General features: G+C 47.1%; 1 protein-coding gene across 1 annotated transcript in view; it reads right to left on the reverse strand.

Annotated features, from left to right (window-relative positions):
• The window catches only part of DCLK3 (doublecortin like kinase 3), a 41,631-nt gene extending 21,064 nt beyond the window's left edge, over nt 1-20,567 (reverse strand). Inside the window, exon 1 of the mRNA XM_037520001.2 lies at nt 20,536-20,567. The gene's annotated coding sequence lies outside the window, so the exon portion shown is untranslated. The remainder of the gene's footprint in view (nt 1-20,535) is intronic.
• Between the last annotated feature and the right edge of the window lie 1,170 nt (nt 20,568-21,737).

The raw sequence follows: 21,737 nt of genomic DNA on the forward strand, positions 1-21,737 counted from the left end.
AATCCTCTCACCCCCCACATCTCTGGCCTGCACCCCAGCTCTTGTATGCATAAATAGATTAATCTTAAAAAAAAAATTCAATGCCTGGGTAGGAACCATGGTTTGCACCTGGTTAGGAACACCTGGACTCCCCTTCAACATGTCTCTGCTATTATTACTTCATCTTCAAAGGTACAAACATCCTTCATCTCAACTAAACTTCATTCTTCAAAGACAGAGATCACGGACTATGCATATGCCCCTGCTCCATCCCTTTACATACAGAAAACGTTCAAGATTTGCAAAACAAGTCCCTAACCCTAACATGAAGCACGTATATCAAATCTCAGCCTCCCAGCTCTTGCAGTAAATAATTGATTGTTATTACTTTCAGCATTGTCACAACACACAACAAACCGACTAAACAGAGTAAGTCAGTGAGGTGAAAGAAAACGTGATCACACGCATCCATTTACTCCCAGGAACTTTGCCAAAGCAGAACTTACACAGACGACTAATACGGGAAGCTTTCAGTGTGTGAAAGCTTCATTTTAGAATTGTGTAACCAGAACACTGGACATGGAGTGAGAAGACCTCATTTCAGTCCTGGTTCCCTTAGCTGTGTAGCCTTAGGAATGTTACATAATCTCTCTGCACCTCAGTTTCCATAGCTGCCAAGCCTGACGTCTCACTCACGGTGAGAGTGCCCAGCAGGCTACGTAGCAGAGAGAGGGCACTCAAGTTCTGTGTTTACTGCCCTCTCCAAAAGAAAACAGGTCTTGAAACTTTGGACTTCCCCCAAATCCATGTACATCTCAAGATCAAAGAGAATACGGCCATGCTTAATATGACGTGGCAGGGTAAATTTGTCAATCATGGAAAGGATGGAATAGGAGAGAAGTAGGGACAGGATAATAAGAGAAACACTCCAGCAAAGCCAAGCATACCAGCTCTTCTGGAGAGACAAACAGACTTCTGTTCACTGAGGCTAGGATTCTCTGGTGTGAGCCAATAAACCCAGTACCTGCAGACACTTTGCTGGAGGTTTGCCTCCTAGCAATTGGGTCTCCGATCTGCAGCCACAATTCAGGTAAATCAACACAACCTGATTCCACAGTGGTCAGCTCCCTCCTTGTTACACTGAAAAGGCTACAAAAATGACTGCAAGTCACATTAACCCAGTTTCTCTTCCAATCAATTCAACTTGATTAAGCTGCTAGGTATTGCATTCAGGATCAAGGGAGAAAATATATGGCCAAATTAAACTTTCACTTGTCTTTTCGAGTAAGAAAAAAGAAACTGTACCCTTCCCTGGTCCTTTTTAAATCAGAGCCCATATGTCTAATTAAAACACAAAGAAAAACTATGTTTGAGGTCAGCATTTACTTAGGAATTGTCACAGTGGCTTGTAGAAGGCTTTAATAGCACCCTAGAAAAAGAAATGGGAGAATCACAACCAAGTTGATATAGGGAAGAAGCAAAACATAACCATTTTTCAAGTATTTCAAATTATGAGTAATAAAAGAAATGAAATTGGTGTTTTAAAACATCTGGTAATATGCAATACAACAACAAAAAATGACTGGAGAATAAAAATCAATGCTTTTAATAGTATATAACTCCCTCCCCTTCCTGGCATGAAAGCTAACCTCAATACATTTTCCCTTTTATCAGCACAGTACTTCTTGATGGTTTCACCAGATGGCTCCCTTGTGGTCTCTGTATATACTGCTGAGACTATTCATGGTTATTCTTCTGTGGAAGGTGGAGGACTGGCTGGAATCATTTTCCTTTTTACTGAGTAATCATTTGTGTTGGGCATTTTCCAGGACCTGTTTGGGAACAAACTCGTTTTGCTCGTATGCAGATATGAGGCAGAAGAAACATTTGTGAACTTACATCTGATTATGCAAACATCCCAGGGAGGGTTTTCTAAACGAATAAAAAATTGGAAAGCAGCCTCTCACTAAGCTTCAAAAATGCGACCGTTTTGTAACTGGGAAGCTTGGCCAATGTCTGTATTGATCAAACCAGGAAAAATGAGTAATGGCACAGTCATACAATGAAACTGGCTGTCACTGCTGATGACAGTTCAGTCTTTAATAATGTCCCTTCCTAATCTCTACTACCAACAGGACATCAATCAAGGACAGGAAAAGAATAATTAAATAGACTTTCCACTCTCTGAAGGGCCCCTGTTCTGGTTGTCTTTTGTCTGCTGACCTACCTACTCATGTCAGTTTCCTTACGTGTCTCCCAGCATACTGGCACCAGAACTCTATGTGATCTCTGGCATGTTTGCCAGACCTTATGCCTGATACTTATGCTACTCAAAGATTTAAAGATGCAGTTTAGAGTCCCAGCCACTTTGGAGCTGTGTTGAGTTTTATATACTGCCTCTGTTGTTTACAAGAGTATGTTAAACAACATTCATGTCCTTTCTTGCCTTAAAAGTTCATCCCTAGGGCCTCCCCGGTGGCGCAGCGGTTGAGCACTGGGTTGCGAAGCTGCCCGCGGCCTCTGCAGCGCCGGTTCGATCCCCGGCTGCTCCCCGGCCACCAGAGGAGGGTCCCACATGGCGCGCAGACCTCTCCTGCCGCCCGCTGCTCCCCTCAGCAGTGTACTTCGGTCCTTCTGCCTGCTCTGCTCCCCGCTCTGGCTCTGGTGAATTCTCTCACCCTCCCGTGCTTCTGACTGTACCCAGTGCATGTATAAACAAAACAAACAAACAAATAAATAAATAAAACATGCCTCTATTAATAAAAAAAAAAAAAAAAAAAAAAAAGTTCATCCCTAGCCCCCTTATTAATTCTCCTCTGCCCTCCCTCAGTGTTCCACTTCCCATGATCTGGCCCTACATACACTACCATCCCCACTTTCTCCTCTGCTAATTTTATTTTGCTTGAATGTTCATGCTTCTTGCCAGAAAGCATGTTCCACTCTCCCCAGACATCTCAGGCACCCCACAACCAAGCAACAATGAGCGAGCTTAGAACTTTTCCCTGCTGGCACTGATGTACCCCCTTTAGACATCCTGCTTAAGAGCCTCAGCCAGCAGCTCCCATTTCTAGTGCACTAAGGCCTACAGGACAGGGCTTCTCGAAGGTAAGGGTGCACTCTGCTACCTGGGCACGCTGTGAATGTGCAGGTCCTAATACAGTCTGTGGGGGAGGGGGAGGGGGTAGCCAACAGCCTGCATCTCTAACAAGTTTCCAGGTGATGTCAATGCTGCTGGTCCATGGACTACACTTTAGAAGCAAAGACAGAAAGTGGTGCTCTAGAGGGTTCTCCCAGGAGTACTGGTCAACTATCCACAGTTTCTAAATGACCCATAAACCAATCCCTTAAAATATTGTTGTAACAAACAAACAGTATCTCTATTTTCATAATGTGAATAAGTAATTCCTTTTATTTTGGGGGCTACATTTTTGCTCCTCCATATATGCACATGTTCCACTTACCCTCTGCCAAACCCTCAGTGCCTGCCATCCTGCTCCCTCTCTCCCCACCTCCTTCCTAAAAGGGAGGCAGTGTGACCCAATTGAACCCAAACCAGGACCCAGGGTGGCTTTGGCCCAGCGGTGAGTTTGTCTTACATATATTTGTACCAGTTGTCAAATGGGCAGGTGAAAGGGTAGAAGAAGGTGTGCACACCTGGGAGGAGGTAACAGGTCTACTTGACAAGAGGGTCTGAGAAGGCATCTGTGTGCTGCCCCCACCGCCCAGCAGCTAACCACCCCAGCAACTAACTCAAGCTCCTTGGGAGCACAGGGTTAAGGACAGGGCTTCAAAAGGCCCATCTATTGAGGTACAACAGTCTGAAGAGGACCAGCCACCCCGCCCCGCCTTCCTCACACAGGCCCCAGAGCCCCAGGTAGTCTCAGAAAAGGAGAGCAATATGGGCCCTGGGGACATGCTGACAGCAGAGGACAGGGGGAGGGGAGGGAGAGAACGAGGCCTGACTTCTGTACCGGAGCTCAGGTGACAGACGTGGGGCCCTGGGGACTCCGAGGATGCTGACTGAGGTCCCATGTGAGCAGGTGGGGGTGCTGGGACTCCAAGCTGGGCATCAATATACACGTGGCCTCAATTGCTCCCATGGAGGGTGGGACCTCAGACATCCTAGTGACCACAACGAAAACCACTTTTCTTGGCTGACTTTTCCATCAGATGATCCTGCACCTGCTTTCCCATTGTTTCATGTAATGAACGCTTTATACTCCTCTCTTCACCCATAAATTCAGAAAGGCCTAGCCCCTTCTCCCTTGCCAGCAGGCTTCTCTTCACCCGGGGCTCTCTGTATCTGTTTGAGGAGCCTCTCCAGAGGCCACCCTGCCCCTCACATTGTCCCTCTTCGGGACATCTGACCAAAGCTTCCCCCAGGCCAGCTTATCTTTCAGTCTCACTCCAGGGTTTAACGTTTCCTCACAACAACAATCCCCAATTTACAATCCCATCCCTGGGGTGTCACCACTCACTCAGTAAAATTCCAACAAGCCACGGCTGCCAGGCCAGGCTGATGTTTCCTATGACCTGAAATGGAAATCGCACTTGTCTGCTGCAGCCAGGAGATTCGCGATAACCTTGGGTTCTACTGAGCTCTGCTTTTTTCACTGCTGTTCAGAGAAGCTCTCTGGGTGTGTCCATTTGTAAAGGGAGTGCTAACATACACCCCACCTTAGGACCAGTCTCCTGCTGATTTGATATCTCAAAGACTTAGATTTTCTTTTTCTGTCTGGTGATCAAAGCCCCAGAGCCTTCACCAACCAGCTCACTCATCTCCACCCACCTGGGTCATAACATTTTTATTTTTTTAGAAGATTTATTTATTTGTTTGTTTATTTATTTATACAAGCACTGGGTACAGTCAGAAGTGTGGGAGGGTGAGAGAATTCACCAGAGCCAGAGCGGGGAGCAGAGCAGGCAGAAGGACCAAAGTACACTGCTGAGGGGAGCAGCGGGCGGCAGGAGAGGTCTGCGCGCCATGTGGGACCCTCCTCCGGTGGCCGGGGAGCAGCCGGGGATCGAACTGGCGCTGCAGAGGCTGCGGGCAGCTACACAACCCAGCGCTCAACCGCTGCGCCACCAGGAAGGCCCTGGGTCATAACATTTAAACCCAGTGGGCTAAGAGATAGCTTGGTTGCATCCTCACCTACCAGTGAGGTTGCAGAAATAATTGTAAAAGCAAACTCCTCCACCATCTTTTTTCTAAGAAGACTGAGCACATCTCTCTTATTTCTATGTCTCTGTGCTTGGGTTTGGACAGAGCTTAGACTGATATAAAGATACTTGGAATACTTGAACCACCTGTCTGGGGCTGGTCCTAAGGACTCAGCCCATGATCATCAAATGCTTATCTAAGGGGTCGGTGGGAACCCCCTCCCTCCACTGCAGTGTTGTACAGGACAGAGGCACAAAGAGCCTGGGGATTCTTTAGAAGGTAGTTTCAAAACGATTTTGAATTTCTGATAACAACTTCCATGTACAACATATAATTAAATAGCAAGCTAGTAAAACAATTTAAGTAGAAATGTTCCCCAAAAATATAGAGCTTTCATTCATGTTCAGGAGATATGTCACCTTTGAAAAACATGGGCTGTTTATGTAAAATAGTAAGGGAATATTATGAATAATTTTATGCCAATAAATAAGACAACTTAAATGGAATGGATAGATTCCAGAAAGACACATATTACCAACGTTCATGCAAAAGAAAAAAATCGGGCCTCTCTGGTGGCGCAAGGAGTTAAGACTCAGTACTATGAAACTATTGCCAGCCACTGCAGCACAAGTTCAATCCCCAGCCAGGGAGCTGACCCACATGGCACAGTAGACCTCTCCTGTGTCGCCTGCTGCTCCCCTCAGCAGTGTATTTCGGTCAATCTGCCTGTTCTGCTCCCCACTCTGTCTCTGGTGAATCCTCTCACCACCCCTCCTGCACCTCTGGCCCACACCCCAGCTCTTGTATGTATAAATAAATAAAATAAGGGCCTCCCCAGTGGCACAGCAGTTGAGCGCTGGGCTATGAAGCTGCCCGCAGCCTCTGCAGCACCGATTCGATCCCCGGCAGCGAGGCGAGGGTCCCACATGGCTTGCAGATCTCTCCTGCTGCCCGCTGCTCCCCTCAGCAGTTTATTTTGTTAGTCTGCCTGTTCTGCTCCCCGCTCTGGCTCTGATGAATTCTCTCACCCTCCCGCACTTCTGACTGTACCCAGTGCTTGTATAAATAAATAAATAAATAAATAAATAAATAAATAAATAAATCTTTAGGGGAAAAATAAATAGATAGATAGATAGATAAAATCTTTAAAAATACAAAAAGAAAGAAACTAAATAGCTCCACAGTGCTATTTATCTGAGGTTTAGATATGCCAGACTGAGGAAAACCTTCCCATTCAAGAGAAGATAGATCATTCACATGATCAACTGGATTTACTGGTTAAAAAAAAATCTCACAAATTTCTTATGTTGAAATATGCATTTTTTGTAGACAAAATGACATAATTTTAAGAAGAAGGCAAAAAAAGATCTGTATATTGGATGCAAAGACTATGTAGGTAAGAAAATCTCTCTATGTTAGAATTGAAAGGCTAGCAGCCCAGCACCCTAAATTTTTAGATAACAACTACAGACCAGCGAGGGTAAGCAACCAAAACAAAGTCACACAGCAAGTTAGTCAGAACTGAAACAGTTCTTCCGCAGATCCTAACTCTTTTGGAAGAATGGCTCAGACAGATTTAGGGATGTCATTTGTAACTAAGGAATAAAGCACAGTGCACAGGATCATCCAGAGGAAACAGAGTAGGATTCAGACATAGCAAGGCTATCAATACCTAAGCAAAGCAGCTTCAGTTTAGCTCTGCCCTAATTGTTAAGCCAGCCAGCATTCCGACTGGGCAAAATAAATTCACACAGTGTTCCTGCAGCTGGAAATAAACAAGTGAGCTTTCCTTCAATCTCCCCATAGGCAGAATGATCCAAAATAAAACTCCCCAAAGTATACTAAGATTCCAAACAAAGAAGAGTGATGTTCGCGTAAAGCAAAGTAAAGGACAAACTTCTTCCTTTAGGGAATTCAAACTGGGCCTGGTTTTCCTCTAATTTAAAAGTAGGAAAGTTGGGGCCTCCCTGGTGGTGCAAGGGGTTAAGCACAGCACTATGAAGCTATCCGCAGCCTCTGAAGCATGAGTTTGATCCCCAGCCACCAGGGAGCTGCCCACATGGCACAGCAGATCTCTCCTGTCTCGCCTGCTGCTCCCCTCAGCAGTGTGTTTCAGTCAGTCTGCCTGTTCTGTTCCCCATTCTGTCTCTGGTGAATTCTCTCACCCCCTGCACCTCTGGCCTGTATCCAGTTCTTGTATGCATAAATAAATCAATCTTTAAACAATAAATAAAATTAAAAATAAAAGTAGGAAAGTCACAGTACCAAGATCTTGACTGCAACAGGCTTCAGCAGAGAAAACACACAGTGAAGTTTATAGGAGTGGCCCCAATACTCATCCTGAGTGCCAGAACCAAGAGGGGCTCATGTATCTATGCTGGCAGAATGCCCGTGGTCCTCCCTACATGGGCATCTGCAGGGCCACCAGCTTTCCAGGATGACTGTAAAGATGTAACAAGATAGCAGAATAAGGTCACCAACATATAGCAAGCACTAAGCACTTAGTGGTTAAATTAAGTTGACAACAGTGGCACCAAGGCAAGTCAGCTCCTCTTTGGAAAAACCAACCTCACTGGACAGAAACTCACCAAGGCTCTTCAAACAACCCAACTGCTGCTACTTATAGGCCTTTTGAGAGCATCATGTACAGATGGTTTCACAAAGATTGATACTTCCAGCGCCTTGATAGCGGTAAACCTTGGCAACTTCTGGCTTCTCTGGGAGTTGTGGTTAAGCTCCTGTGGTTCAGGATCCCTTGTGATGCTGTCTCTTGGCATTTGCCAAAAATATAAAATTTACAGAGATGGAGTCTACAAAATAAATGATATGCCTTGGCAAGATTCCAGTACACAGATCTAGTGCCAGGCACTAGATTAGCTGGCGATAAACAAGTGTTGCATGAAAGAACCCAGAAATGAAAGAAATTACAAGTGTGTTCATGAAAACAGCAATCAATTGAGTTTATGATCATCGGAATGTACTGGTTACCAAAGCAACCATGTACTCAGGATTTTTCATCAGTTTCCCCCTCAAATCTATCTAAAGTTAGTCATCAATATTCAACAGGACCTACAGTCATAGATGCTGTAGGTCCCAGCCAAATCCCCTTTATCAGGCAGTGGCTCCACCCGTGGGCTGCTGTGAGTGTTGGCTGTTAAAAGGGCCACCACTGCTCAGTCCTTACGCTCCCAACTCTGCCATCAACTAAGGGTAGCCTGTGATCAGTGGCTCACTGAAGGGCATGGGGGTGGGTACAAAAGTGGGCCCTTACAAGGTGGGGCCAGCTATGCAATGCACACCGCAGAGGTCCCCCCAGGCTCAGACTGAGGCTCATCTCCAGCTGACACCACATCTGTGCCCAGCTGCATCCCAGGCTCACCTCACTCCCTTTTTCTGACAGTCCCCTCCAATCCTATGCACAAGAATCTCTATCACAGGTTCCACTTCTAGGGAACCTAGACCCACACCGTTGCCCAAAATTATGAAAACCTTCAAATATTAAAATAAAGAATGAGAACTGACTGTTCTGTGGCATTTTAAAAAACCTACTAGTAGACAGCACTCTGTCTCTCAGATTTCATTAAAAACAAAGGACAGTTAATTGCATGCAGATGCCTAGAGTGTCTTCAAACTATTTCTCTCATCCACCTGATACATCCACCTGATCTTTGTTCAGGTGTGCAATTGATCTAATAGCTCTTTAAAAGGCCTTCCACAGGGCTCCCTGGTAGCCTAGGGGTTGTCTCAGCACAATCACACTGGTTGGCCAGGGAGCTACTCACATGGCACAGCAGACCTCTCCTGTCTCACCCGCTGCTCCCCTCAGCAGTGTATTTCAGTCAGTCTGCCTGTTCTGCTCCCCACTCTGTCTCTGGTGAATACTCTCAACCCTGTCCCTGTACCTCTGGCCTATACCCAGTTCTTATATGCATAAATAAATAAATCTTTTTTTTAAAAAAAAGGGAAAAAACCATGTGAGTGAGTGAAAGAATAGCTCACAAGGGCCAGCAATTTCCCAATATCTAATTTTGCAACTTTTACACTAACAGCTGATCTTTTCAAGCGTGGAGAAAAGAACTGTAAGAATCTTTATGCAAAAGTTCCTTTAAAAGCTATGAAAAATAGGGCTATTGCTGGTTTAAATTCTTAGCAGTGGTAATTAATTGTAGGTTAAAAAAAAAACACAATGCCAGCCACTGTTAGAGACAGCTACCTAGCCAGAAACTCTCAAGAACTTTTGACAGTTATTTAAGGCAGCATGGAAAATATAAAACTTTCCCTTTTTTTCCCCTTAAGATGGAAAGATATTTAAAACTCCACTCCCTCCTCCCAGTAGGGTAAAAATTCATGGTGTGTGGTTTTTTGTTTTTTGTTACATCCTCACTTAAGACTACTTATAAGCCCACCCATTGTGTTTCTGGCCACATGACATGTTGGGGGGCAAGATAGAGAGACACCCCTCTGTTTCTGTACCCTCCCCACCTCACCCTAAATGCCCCATGTTCCTTTCTAAGAAACCAACAAAGACAGCTACTTGGTGCTCCTGGTAAAGAAAATAGCAATAACTAAATGTAAAGAGGGCCTTGCAGCCACCGCTGTCTTTGCTTTGTAATGGAGACAAAGCAACTAGAAAAAAAATACCTAACAGGGCTCCTGAGAACATGGGGACCACGGGGGTCTTTCAGTTTCTCAAATATTTTTATTTATTTCCTATTTCCCATAATGTGGGTGTGGGTTACTGTGTTCCTTTCTTGCCACAGCACATCTCTGAAAAAATATCATCTTCAAAATGGGTACTCTTGGTTTCCCTCGACTTCAAAAACAAGTTAAAACATCTTCACTTATGAGATTCTGGTAGAAAGGGGCCTCCCTGTGGCGCAAGGGGTTAAGACTCAACACTATGAAGCTACGTGCAGCCACTGCAGCACGAGTTCGATCCCCAGCCAGGGAGCTACCCACATGGCACAGCAGACCTCTCCTGACTCGCCCGCTGCTCCCCTCAGCAGTGTGTTTCAGTCAGTCTGCCTGTTCTGTTCCCCACTCTGTCTCTGGTGGATCCTCTCACACCTCCCAAGTCTGGCCTGTACCCCAGTTCTTGTATGCATAAATAAATAGATCTTTTTAAAAAAAAAAGAAAAGAAAATTAACAACTCCTTGGAATTTTAAATTAATATTAATGCATTAAAGAGAAAGCACTAGAAAGTTCTAGTAGCCAGCACACAGCACAGTTATAACCTGGTCCTTAGGAGCTTCCTCGTAATTAGATTATTGGGGATGTCCTCAACCTTTGAGTATGGCTGACCCCAAGATCCAAAATGAAAAGGGAGCTTCAATTTGGTGCACTTAGTATCTTTTTTCTTTTTAAATTAATATTCCCCGCTGTCGTTTTCCTTCACTGGAACACCAGGTAAGGCCCTGACCGGAAATGTAGGGTCCTTTCATTTTGTTCCAGGTTAACCTGTCTGACCTGCCAATCCTGTCTTCAACATCACTGAAGTTGGAGTTCTCTGACATCATCTTTCATTATCCAGACTCAAAATACAACCATGTCATTAGTAACGAGTTTCATTTGTTTAAAAGGAAGACTTTGATGTGATATCTTGTGATGCCCAGGGCCATGACACCTAAAATTAAGTTTTAAATTCATGAAAGATTGTCTCCAGAGAAAATGCACAGTGAGCCCAAGCTCCTTGGAAGCTTCTGTAAACTCTGCAGTAGGGCTGGGGGCTGGGATCCTGTGATTTCTGCCACGTGCCCAAATCCTTGCTATACCGTCTCTCTACCTCCTCCCCACTCCCCCTGAATTAATTCTAGAATGTACTTATTTGTTTCTTTTGAGCCACCTGGAAAGGCAATTATAGCTCATGGAACCTCATGAAATAGCTTTATATGTTTTTATTTCAAAACATAATTAGAAAGTGCCCAGCTATAAGGTGAAAAAAATTTAATTATGTATTCTTATATATTATATAAGTATATAGTTTATATCTATTTACAAATATTTGTATAAACATATTCCCATAGATCCATTTAGACATATATCTATAGTTACACATTATACATATTTATATGTGGTATATAAAAAAGCTTTCCTATATAATAGCAACTAACAGTTGGAAAATGCAATTTAAAAAGCAATTACAGGGCCTCCCCAGTGGTGCAGCGGATTGAGCGCAGCTCTGTGAGGCTGTCCGCAGCCTCTGCAGTGCGGGTTCGATTCCTGGCCAGCCAGGGAGATTCCCACATGGCACAGCAGACCTCTCCTGTCGCTTCAGCTGCTCCCCTCAGCAGTATATTTCGGTCAGTCTGCCTGTTCTGCTCCCCACTCTGTCTCTGGCGAATCCTCTCACCCCCCACCCCACACCTCTGGCCTGTACCCCTGCTCTTGTATAAAAATAAATAAATCTTTAAAAAAAAAGCAATTACATTTATAATGTCAATGTATAGAAAATTCCTAAGAATAATTTTAGCAAGAAATGCATTTGATTGACATAAGAAAACTAAAACAGAGAGGAAATAGAAATTCATTTAAAGGACTGTCCATTCCAGAATTGAAGTCCTAATAAGTTAGATTCTTCCGATTATAATTTGTAGGTTTGACACCACTTAAGCACTGAGGCAATTTTTGAGGGAGGACAAGAGGGAACTGAGGAATGAGTAATGAAGATAGTGAGAGATGTTGCCGAGCTACAATTACAACATCTTGGTACTTGCACAAGAATAGCTGGATTTAAGGAGAAAGAAAACTGTGATCCTAAAATAGGCACTACTTCACTTGAGAATTTCATGTATAACAAAAGCGCATTACAAACTAATTAGGAAGGTAAAGATAATTTTATTCAATACCGAAGCCAGTGGTTAAGAATTCGGAAACAAAAGAATTATGTTTTTATTTTATAAACATAAGCCAAAAAGATGAATTAAAAGCCATGGGGGGAAAAGAGAGGAATTGTATCTTAATATTAATCAAACTGATGGAGGAAAAGGATAGAAAAGTTGGAAAGGAGGCACCACAAGACCAGAAACCTGGTTCCCACAATGCCGGGAGCTGGAGGTGAGGGTAGAAGGGACTGACATAGTCATTAAACCAGCAATAGGGCCTGAAAATCCTTCCACGCCAGGGCACAGACCCAAGCAAAGTGTCAGATGCTGTTAGTGTCAGAGGGCGCAGACTGGAGGTACAGATATGGAGACTGAGGGCTATGGTAGACTCTCTGGCCCCTTTCAAATTCTACAGAGTTACCCAAAATCAACGACAAACAAACCACTCCAGGGAGGAGCAAGCCCCTCCCAGAGAGAAGACTATCTGGGCAGTCTCTGCCCTGGCCAGGGCAGCAGTCCCTCTGCCTACCTGTGCCTATGCAAGTGCTTCTCTCTCCCTCTCCCTCCTGCCCGCCCATGACCTGTACCTGCCGGGGCTTCTCTGCACAGACCTCCCTCAGCAGAGGCAGCTCTCCTCAAGGCCGCCCGCCCGCCTGTCTCTTAGCAAACCTGTCCCTTTTGGGGCAGCCCTTTCTGCCCGCTTGTGTCCATGCAAGTGTCCTTCATTCCTCTGTCCCTTTTATAATAAACCTGCCCTTTTGGATATAACTATTGTCTCTGTGTCATGGAGAAACTTGCCTGGGAAAATCACCAGTGCTGGGGAAAAGGGAGGTCTAGTAAAGTTTTTCCCAGGGTGAACCCAAGGACCCCACTCTCCAAACCCAACAACTCCAAGGACGACTTCAAAACCACACAAGAGAGAAGGACTTTGGAATCATAAACATTAAAGGAGATCACAGGTCAAAGATGCCAAGGGTGAGTCTCAGTATAGGCTGGACAAAAAGAGATGGGGTGACTTTAGCATGGGCACCCCCAAAAGGACAGTACTGTTGCTGTGTGTCCAGCAGGGAGGCACCTCAGCAGATAAAAGCCAAAAGCTCAGTGGCTACAATCATGAAAGCTCCCTGCTCACATGACTTCCAATGTGAACTGAGCAACCTTCTTCTATCTCAGACCCTCCGGGGGGCCACGACAGCAGGGGACACAGTAGTGGTGCCCTAGTTCTTTCCTGCCTGGATGAGATGTGACACACGGCACTTTCACGCACAGTCCAGTGGACCCAACCAACCCAAAAGGGCTCTGGGTTAGACTCTCCCAAAAGCAGAGCCTGGGGCAAGGATTTGAGCTTATTGGAAGGTGATCCCAGGAAGTACTGGGGTAAAGAAATGGGGTGGGCCAGCAGCATGAATGAGCTGGTGACCACTGTGGGCAACTGGGGCACAGCTCTGCTGGGAGCCTCCGGGGAGAATGAGGAGAACATGCCAGAGTGTCCCAGGAGAGGGGCATGGAAACTGACAGTTACCCATTCATTCCCTTGCATTAATGGTTGAGGGCTGCTCCCAGGGCCACTAGCACCCTAGCACTTCTGGCTTCCCCCTAAGAACAGGCCAACAATGCTCCTGCAGGCAGAGAAAGCCCTCCAAGAGGATTGTGGGGGGCTGCAGGGAGCCATCACAACAGGCTGGTAAGTTTTCAGGGACTGTGGGCAGGGACTGCTAGTGCCTCCTAAAGAAGGGGTGTAGAGAGATGTCTGGGGAGCACCCATTCTCTCTGCCACAGTTGTAGAGACCCACGCTGTGGGGGATTCTGGTTATAGCCAATCTGAAATTAATACCACAGGGAACTAAACTGAACAAGCAGGTTCACCCATTCCCATAAGAGACACTCCTAAAGCAAGGTCGTCCTTGCTGGGATATCTGCTCTTCCGACCTCTGCACCCGAAGAAGATTCTTGAAGGGACTGCTTGTGGGCATAGAGATGGTTGTTTAGGAGAAATGCTCCACTTGTTTATGGGGGCTTAGAAAATAAAAATGCAGGGTATCATCTTCAAGTAGCATGTGGTTTCTGGGGGCGACACATAAGCACTTGCTTACAGTCCATTTATCACAAATTTCAGAGAGACACAGCAGGAGAGGCCAAATGTCTCCCTGCAGAGCCTGGATGCTCTGCTGTGAAGATGACGCCTGTCCAGAGGCCAAGGGACAAGCAGACAACTGTCAGGGGTGGGAACAGGGACGTGAAAGCCACTTGCAGCATCTCGCTCCTCTTGCTGCCATCCCATCCCCTGGTGCATTCAATTAATAATTCATATAAAAAGGAAACACCAAGTTACAATCTAAAATATTTAGTGCCAAAAGCTGTCACACAAGATTTTACTCTAGAAACCTCTGGGATTTGTTTTCCACTTGTGACATTTTTATTTGTCTGTTCGGGTAGCTTCCTGTTCTCGACCTTCCGTTTCCCCAAAGTACAGTTTCCACATGCCTCGTTACTGAACTACCTAGAGAGCATTTAACCTGCCCAGGTCTGCGCTCTCCTGAGGGGATTTTGAGTACCTCTGTCCAAAGGAGAAACAGAGAGGAATTGTTGGTGCTCTGAAAAGCTGAAGACAGATCATGAATCTCACATTGTTCAGTTTGACAGCTTCTATCTCAGAACCACCTACGGTTTTCTTCATTTTCTTCTTCAAACATGTAGAAAACAAAAAAGAATATGCTTAATTGGGCAAAATGTTGCTTGAACCATGTCCAGTGGGTCAGAAGCAGCGGGTACAATAGAAAAACTAACAAAGCCACTCATATACTCCAAATGAACACTAATTAAATGTCCCGGAGAGGAGAAAATAGACACCACAAGACACAGCGGTTCCTCAGAAACTGGCTCAGGAAAGCTCGAGTCAGTTAGAAAAGATGGGATGGGGCCTCCCTGGTGGCACAAGGGGTTAAGCACCACACTGTGAAGCAATCTGCAGCAAGAGTTCGATCCCTGGCCAACCCGGGAGCTACCCACACGGCACAGCAGACCTCTCCTGCCGCACCTGCTGCTCCCCTCAGCAGTGTACTTTGGTCAGTCTGCCTGTTCTGTTCCCCACTCTGTCTCTGGTGAGTCCTCTCACCCCCTCACCCCCACATCTCTGGCCTGTACCCCAGCTCTTGTATGCATAAATAAATAAATCTTTTAAAAAAAAGAAAAAGAAAAGATGGGATGATAACATGTCTTTGCACAGCTCTGACCAGGAGCTCCTCTGTTCTTTCCAAGCAGGGTCCTCACCCCCGGCCAGCAGCATTGCCCCAGCTCCCAAGACTGAATCATCTCTGACTCCTCTCCCCTTACCTCACCTCCATATCCAGTCAACCTCCAAGTCCTGTGGGGTCCACCTCCTAGAAGTCTCTGGAATCTGGCATCTCCTCTCCACCCCTACACTACTCACTGCCTTGGTGCCCTCCTCATCACATCCGACTGGAACCATCTGTCCCTGGTCTTCCTTCCCACCCCTCAGCTACCTGCACACCTGCACAAAGTGCTCTCTCTAAACCACAAAGCTGGCCATCTCTTTCCTCTTCAGTAAACATTCCAGTGATTTTCTCCCAGATTCTCAAATTCTGGGGGCTCTTCAGACACAGTGGACAAGGCTCACATGTTCTCTAAAGTTATCTTTAACTTTATGCTTTCATTTTCATGACCATCTTTTTTAAGGTTAACAGAAAATAGAAACATATTCTGGATCATCTGAATGACCACATTATGCTAAGTACTGCCACATCATTTTGCTGTTCCTATTCTTACATTCATGATGGAGTTGGCAAAAAGAGATATTATGTTAGCTGTCAGAGGTTAATGAAAAAAATAGCAAATCAGACAATACATAGAGAAGAAACTGATGAGGGAATTGAGCCATTACGCCAAATTGATAAAAACCTGAACCAATCAATTTTAGACCCTGAAACAGAGTTTAGTTTCAGCAAAAATCACTTCATCATCAACATTAAATTCACAAGGCTAATCTGCATTAACTCCATTTGTAGCTGTGCTGATATTTTATTTTTATATTTGTTTTGGTTTAATGGGCATAGGAGAGCTCTAAATATAAAAAGTTTAGACGGACTTAAAAGCGACCTTACAAAATAATTTGCACCATCACTAGAAGTATGTTACTCCCACTTGAGAAACTCTGACCTTTATCATGAGGCTTGAGTTCCATGACAAAGCATGTGTGGGAGAGACAGTGATGTTCTCTGAACTTTCCAACCATAGTGCCCCATCACTTTCCAACCCCTCACGATGAATTCTAGCCAATGAGCCGTGAGTGCACGGAGCAATGCCTGTAGTAGTGCCAGACCAAAGCATGCATAGAACAGCCAAAGTTAACTCTTCCTGTGCTGGTGACCACATAAGGTCTTATCTTCCAAACGGTGAGGCTCCACGACAGGAAAGCTCAGTCAACTTAGCCCTCCACTGACCTGTGTGAGTGGGAAGTAACCTTTAGTGGGTTAAGCTACTTAGGCTGAAGTGGAGATTAGCCTATCCTGACTGATGCAAATTCAGGGACTGAGCTGTCTTCCTACCCAAGCTCTCCCCATCATACTCCATGTGCCCAGTGACTCTTAGTTCAATGCCTGCACACCTCCAGCTGTTCCATGACACCCTACCTTTGCACATACTGTTCCTTAGTCCTTGAGTGCTATTCCCTGCATGCTTCTGCCGTCCTTCCTCCTCCCTGCCACGTGAGTCATCCTTCAAAACTCAATTCAGAAATAATTACCACCTTTCCCAATGCTCTTGCTCCTATCTCTATGACCCATGAGCGCTAAAGAATGCTTATATTATTTATAATAATCACGTGTTTACATGTCTGTCCCCAACCCACCCACAACCACAGGGTCAGTGACTTAGTCACCTCTTCATCCTCAAGGCCAGCAGGCGGGGAAATAAGCAGCAGCATTTGACCATTCGGCTAAAAGAGCTTCCTCCAGGGGGGCTGTCAAGGGCATTGAAAGACGGTTGGGTTGGAGAACACCTTCCAAGCCAGCAGCAAGTCCCAGCTGTCTCTGCCCAGCTCTTAGCCAGATCCTTCTAGGAGACCTGAACCCTCCTGTCATCTTCCCAAACAGCGTTCCTCATGCCCCACAAAGGACTCAGACTTTTTGCCTGGGGAGGAGTGGCTTAGGGCTTTATACTCAGAGTGTGATCCCCAAGAAACAACACCTACAGAACTTTAGGACGAGTGAGAAAAGTATAATCTCGAACGCCACTCCAGATCTCCTGAATCAAAATCTGCATTCTAATAAAATCCTCAATGGATCAATATTTGAGAAGCACTGACTGACTCAAGGCAGCCAAGCAGAAGCTCTTCAGCATTAAAGGGAGCATTAATAACGACACTTTGTATTTGTAATAATACCTGTTAGGTACATCACATCACTACATCCTCAGAACAATTTGATCATGTCCATTTTAGCAATGAAGGCATTGAAGCTCAGAGTGGTTGAGTATCTTGCCCAGATCACACAGCTTTGAAGTGTCAGAGCCCAGACATGAAGACGGTTCTGATGAACTCAAGAGCTCTAAAACCCAAAACCATACACACCTCAGCCCCTGTCACTTGCAAAGGTGTGTGAACACTGAGCCTTCAAGACCAGCTCAAGCAGCTCTGGGCAGCCCCTGTCCCTTCCTACAGTCACTGAAATGGTGCTTCTCTCTAACGATAAAGCCTTCACTCCCTCCACCCGATGCCTCCACATACACCACTGTCTCCCCCGGTAAGGATTTCATGGGCTTGCTCAATAATTGCCTGATGAGTCAATGAAAATATTTCCCTTTTGATCATCAAACAACCCTCTGAGGTTGGCTGGTCGATTATTATTGAGTAAAGAACGTGAGTACAGTGAGATTCTCACAGAAGTTCAATGACTTGCCCCAGGTCACCAGGAAGCCTCAGACCTCAGGAGGGAACTCAGCTGCCTACAACCCAGAACACAGGTCTGCCCCACACTTCCACTCGACTTGTCTTTCCCTCCTCTGACCTACATTACCAGGCAGTTAACAAATATATCCTTTCCAAAACCTCCCCCACATCTGCATCTTCAAAAGGGGTTCTGCTTTACTACCAGATGGGCCAAATTTAGACTTTAATAGGAAGCCACCAAAGAAAAAGGTGGGGAAACTTTGGGTGCCAGATACAACAGGCAGCCTGGCCTCAAGCAAGGGAAACCAGACAAGAGCCTGTGACTTAAGCAGCCCCCCCAAGCCCCTCCTCAGTGACCCCACTGTAGAGACAGAGGTCCCTGGGAGGTCAAGCTGGCAGAGCCCTGCTGGGGTACCACCACCCCCGCCTCTGCAGTTGGCTTTAGAAAGAAGCTAAGGCATTTAACCAGTTTGTCCAGAGAAAACCAAATTATCTGCCTGAAATATTCAAATATTTAGGGAAAATGGAAGGGAAATGTCCCTTGAATTAGGAAAAGTAGAGCTGGCAGGAGGTCGGAAATGAGATCCTAGGACAAGCAAGCAACTTTCCATTTTGCTTTCTTTTTCTGAGCCCCAGACCAAGCAGCATGGCCTCCCCTCTGTGGGCATTGTATTCACTGCCAGAGGCACCCAGGTAAGGGGATCCATGGGTGCCGAGCCCCCACCTGCTAATCTGTGCCCGGACACAGGGCTCCATCTGCCCAGAACCTACAGTGCACTTCACCTATTGACATTACTGATGATAGAATCTTGCTGGGGAATCATGGCAGGAAAAACCTGTTGAGAATGAGAAGGGTCCATGTTTTTGACTAGGTACCCTAGAAGCCAAACCTGGGATAAGAATTCATAGAAAACGTTTCATTAGGAAGTATTCCCAGGACAACCTGTCGGGGCGATGAAGAAGCAAGACAAGAAAGAAGCAAGCCCAAATATGACCTATGAAGGTTAATTCGACACAACTGCAACAGTGGATCCCAGGAGATAAAATATGCCAGGCCTGGCAGTGCCCCAGTCAAGGGCAAGGGAGCGAGACTTTGTACACTCCAGTACACCTTTGTCATTGATTAGGGGCTGCCCCCAGAGGAAATAGGAAGCTCCTTGCACTCCTTACTCTCAGTTCCTCCAGACCAAGCTGGCCCTCCGTGGTCCGAGGTCATCCTCCAGCAAGGAGGGGTGACAGGCAATAGAGAGTGAAAGCACCCACAGCACCAAGGGTATGAAGATGGCAAAGGAGTCTAAGGCATAAGGTGTAGCGCTGAAGTAGCTGCCCCTCTCCCTGTCCCCTGCCCAGGAGTTCTCTCTCCCAGTTTTGCTCAAAGCCCGGCCATGGTAACACTAAGAGTCCATCTCAGTTATTCTGAGTTTCATGATGTCCTCACACAGGGACACTTTCCTTCCTGCACTTCCTACAGCTCATCATAAAAGAACATGGTTCAGAGATTTTCAGACTTAAATGAAAGGAGTTACAGAACGTGTATCAGAAATCACTTTCTGCCCTTCCCCAGTGAGGTCGTTCATGGCACTACCCTAAGCAATCCAAATATTAAACCGAAATGCCTTTCTGAAGTTGGGCTGCCAGGCAAACCCAACCCCAACATCTTTCCCTTTTATTTCCTGGGGCTCCGGATTCTCGCTACCTTGTGCCTGAGGGCTGCACACAGTGCCTGGCTACTGCTCCGGTTGCCTCTTCATTGTAATCATGACTGTTAGCTCGACACTAGCCCCACAGATCACTGTGACAGCAGCAGCGTGGATTAACTCCTCAGCTCCTAACACAATCATCAACGTGCAAGACCCCCTAATGCCAAGATGCTTCACAAAAAAATAAATTTAAAAAAAAAACAAAACAATGATAAAGGCAGGACCCAGCTTCCCATATTTTGGACAGCACATTTTGGACAGCACATCAAGGAAAGGACAGGCAATGGGGGAGGGGTATGAGGGTGACTAAGTGTTGGTGATGAACAACAATTGAGTTCCCTACACAACTTCTGTCCCCCCACCCTGCACCCCCCACTCCCAGCAGGCAGTTGCCCTTTCTCTGGTGGTCTTTAGTTTTCCCCTGTCTTTCTTTAGTTCTAAGGAGAGTTCTCTTTTCTTTAGCTGGGTCAGAGAGCTGTGGGGACTTGGGTTCAAATGCCAACTCCACTGCTCTCCAAGTGACCTTGGGTAAGCCAAGAGTCTAGGAACCTCCATTTTCTCATCTGCACAATAGGGATAATTCCACCTCTCTTACAGGTTGGTGGAGAGGCTGAAGTGAGGTCAACTCTAGCCAAAGCGCATTGGCGAGCTCAGAAGCTCAACAAATGTCAGCTTGTTCCGAAGCACCTTCCCTCTCTGCAGCCCCAAGAAAGACACCCCCACGCCTTTCCCAGGAAAGCCCTAAGGGCTGCCGAGAGAGGGAACCAGCCTCTGGCAGAGTTATCCCGGAGCCGACGAGTTTCAGCCGGTGCAGACGCAAGCAAGTAAACACACGCACCTCGGGTACCCCCTGGGGACCGGCACTGCGCCCCCTGCACAGTCGGGGTCTCGAGCCTGGGCACAGAAGTCTCCCACCCCCACCAAGGCTGCGCCCCGAGCGGGTCCGCGCCGGAGCGCACCGCACTTACCCGGGGCGGGCCGCGCGGGGCAGCCGGGGGCCGGCGGGGCGGGGTGCGGCGGCGGGCGCGGGGTGGGCTCGGCGGCGGGCATGGCGCGGCGCGGGCTCGGGCCCCCGGACGCGGCGGTGGCAGCGCGGGAACTCGGCTCGACGGCCGAGAGGGCGCGGGAAGGCGGGGCGCGACGCGAGCAGCAGCGAGCCGGCGCCCGCCCTCTCTCCGCGCTCCCTCCGCGGCCCGCCCCGCGCCGCGCCCGGCGACAGCCGCGGGGACGTCTCCGGGGGCGCAGGGCTTAGCAACCGCGCGCCGCCCGCCGCAGCCTCCCTCCCTGCGCCCGCCCCGCCGCGCGCGCCGCCCCGAGCCCCAGGGGCTGGGCGGGGCCGGGCTTTGAACTCGCACTGCGCCCACACAGCCTGCAGCACCAGTCAGCGCCCCAAAGGGGTCCCTGGGGACCCCTTAGCAGCCCCGCTTGTCCCGCCCCGCCGAGTCCAGCCTTGGCGCGTTCTTTCCCCACCGTGCGCTCTTGGGAGCCGAGCTTGGCAGAGCCTTGAGGGTGAGCTGCGCCTGCAGCCTTTGGTCTGTCTCTGGGTGGCAGAGCGAAGGTGTCCCCAGGAACCCGCGCAATGCTCGCCCCTCCTGGGTTAGGTGTAGACTGCCCGCACCACTCCCTCCTGCCCCTTCGCGTTCTCACACACTGCCTCTAGGAGCCAGAGCCGCCCCCTTCATCCTTGGCCCCCAGGCGCGGGGAAACTGTGGCCGCTTGTGACCTCCAAGGCAGAGGCTGCAAAACATCCCTCCTCCGGCCCCATCTCATCTTCCTGGTACCTTCTGCTCAGTGGCCCCTTGTTTTGGTCTACCCTCTGGGAGCAGCCTGCACCTAATCCTCCTATTTGCAGATGCCCCAAGTCTGCCTTCCCATGTGTATTATCAGATTGTCTGTAAATAACAACAGCTTTGTTTCTTTCCCAGTTTGAATTTATTTTGTATTCTTCTTTTGCCTAATTGCTTCAGCCAAGACTTCCAACGCTATGTGAGTGGTAGTGGTGAAAGTGGACATCCTTGTCTTGTGCCAGATGGTAATGGAAAAGCTTTCAGTTTCCACCATGGAGAATGGTGTTAGCTGTGCGCTCGTCTATGTGTCCTTAATGTGTTTGTTACCCCCACTTTCTCAAGGGTTTTTATTATAAATGGATGTTGAATCTTATGAAATGCTT

The sequence above is a fragment of the Talpa occidentalis genome, unplaced genomic scaffold (genome assembly GCF_014898055.3).
Source record: "Talpa occidentalis isolate TD23 unplaced genomic scaffold, MPIMG_talOcc4v2.1 talOcc4.10, whole genome shotgun sequence".
Lineage (NCBI taxonomy): Eukaryota > Metazoa > Chordata > Mammalia > Eulipotyphla > Talpidae > Talpa > Talpa occidentalis.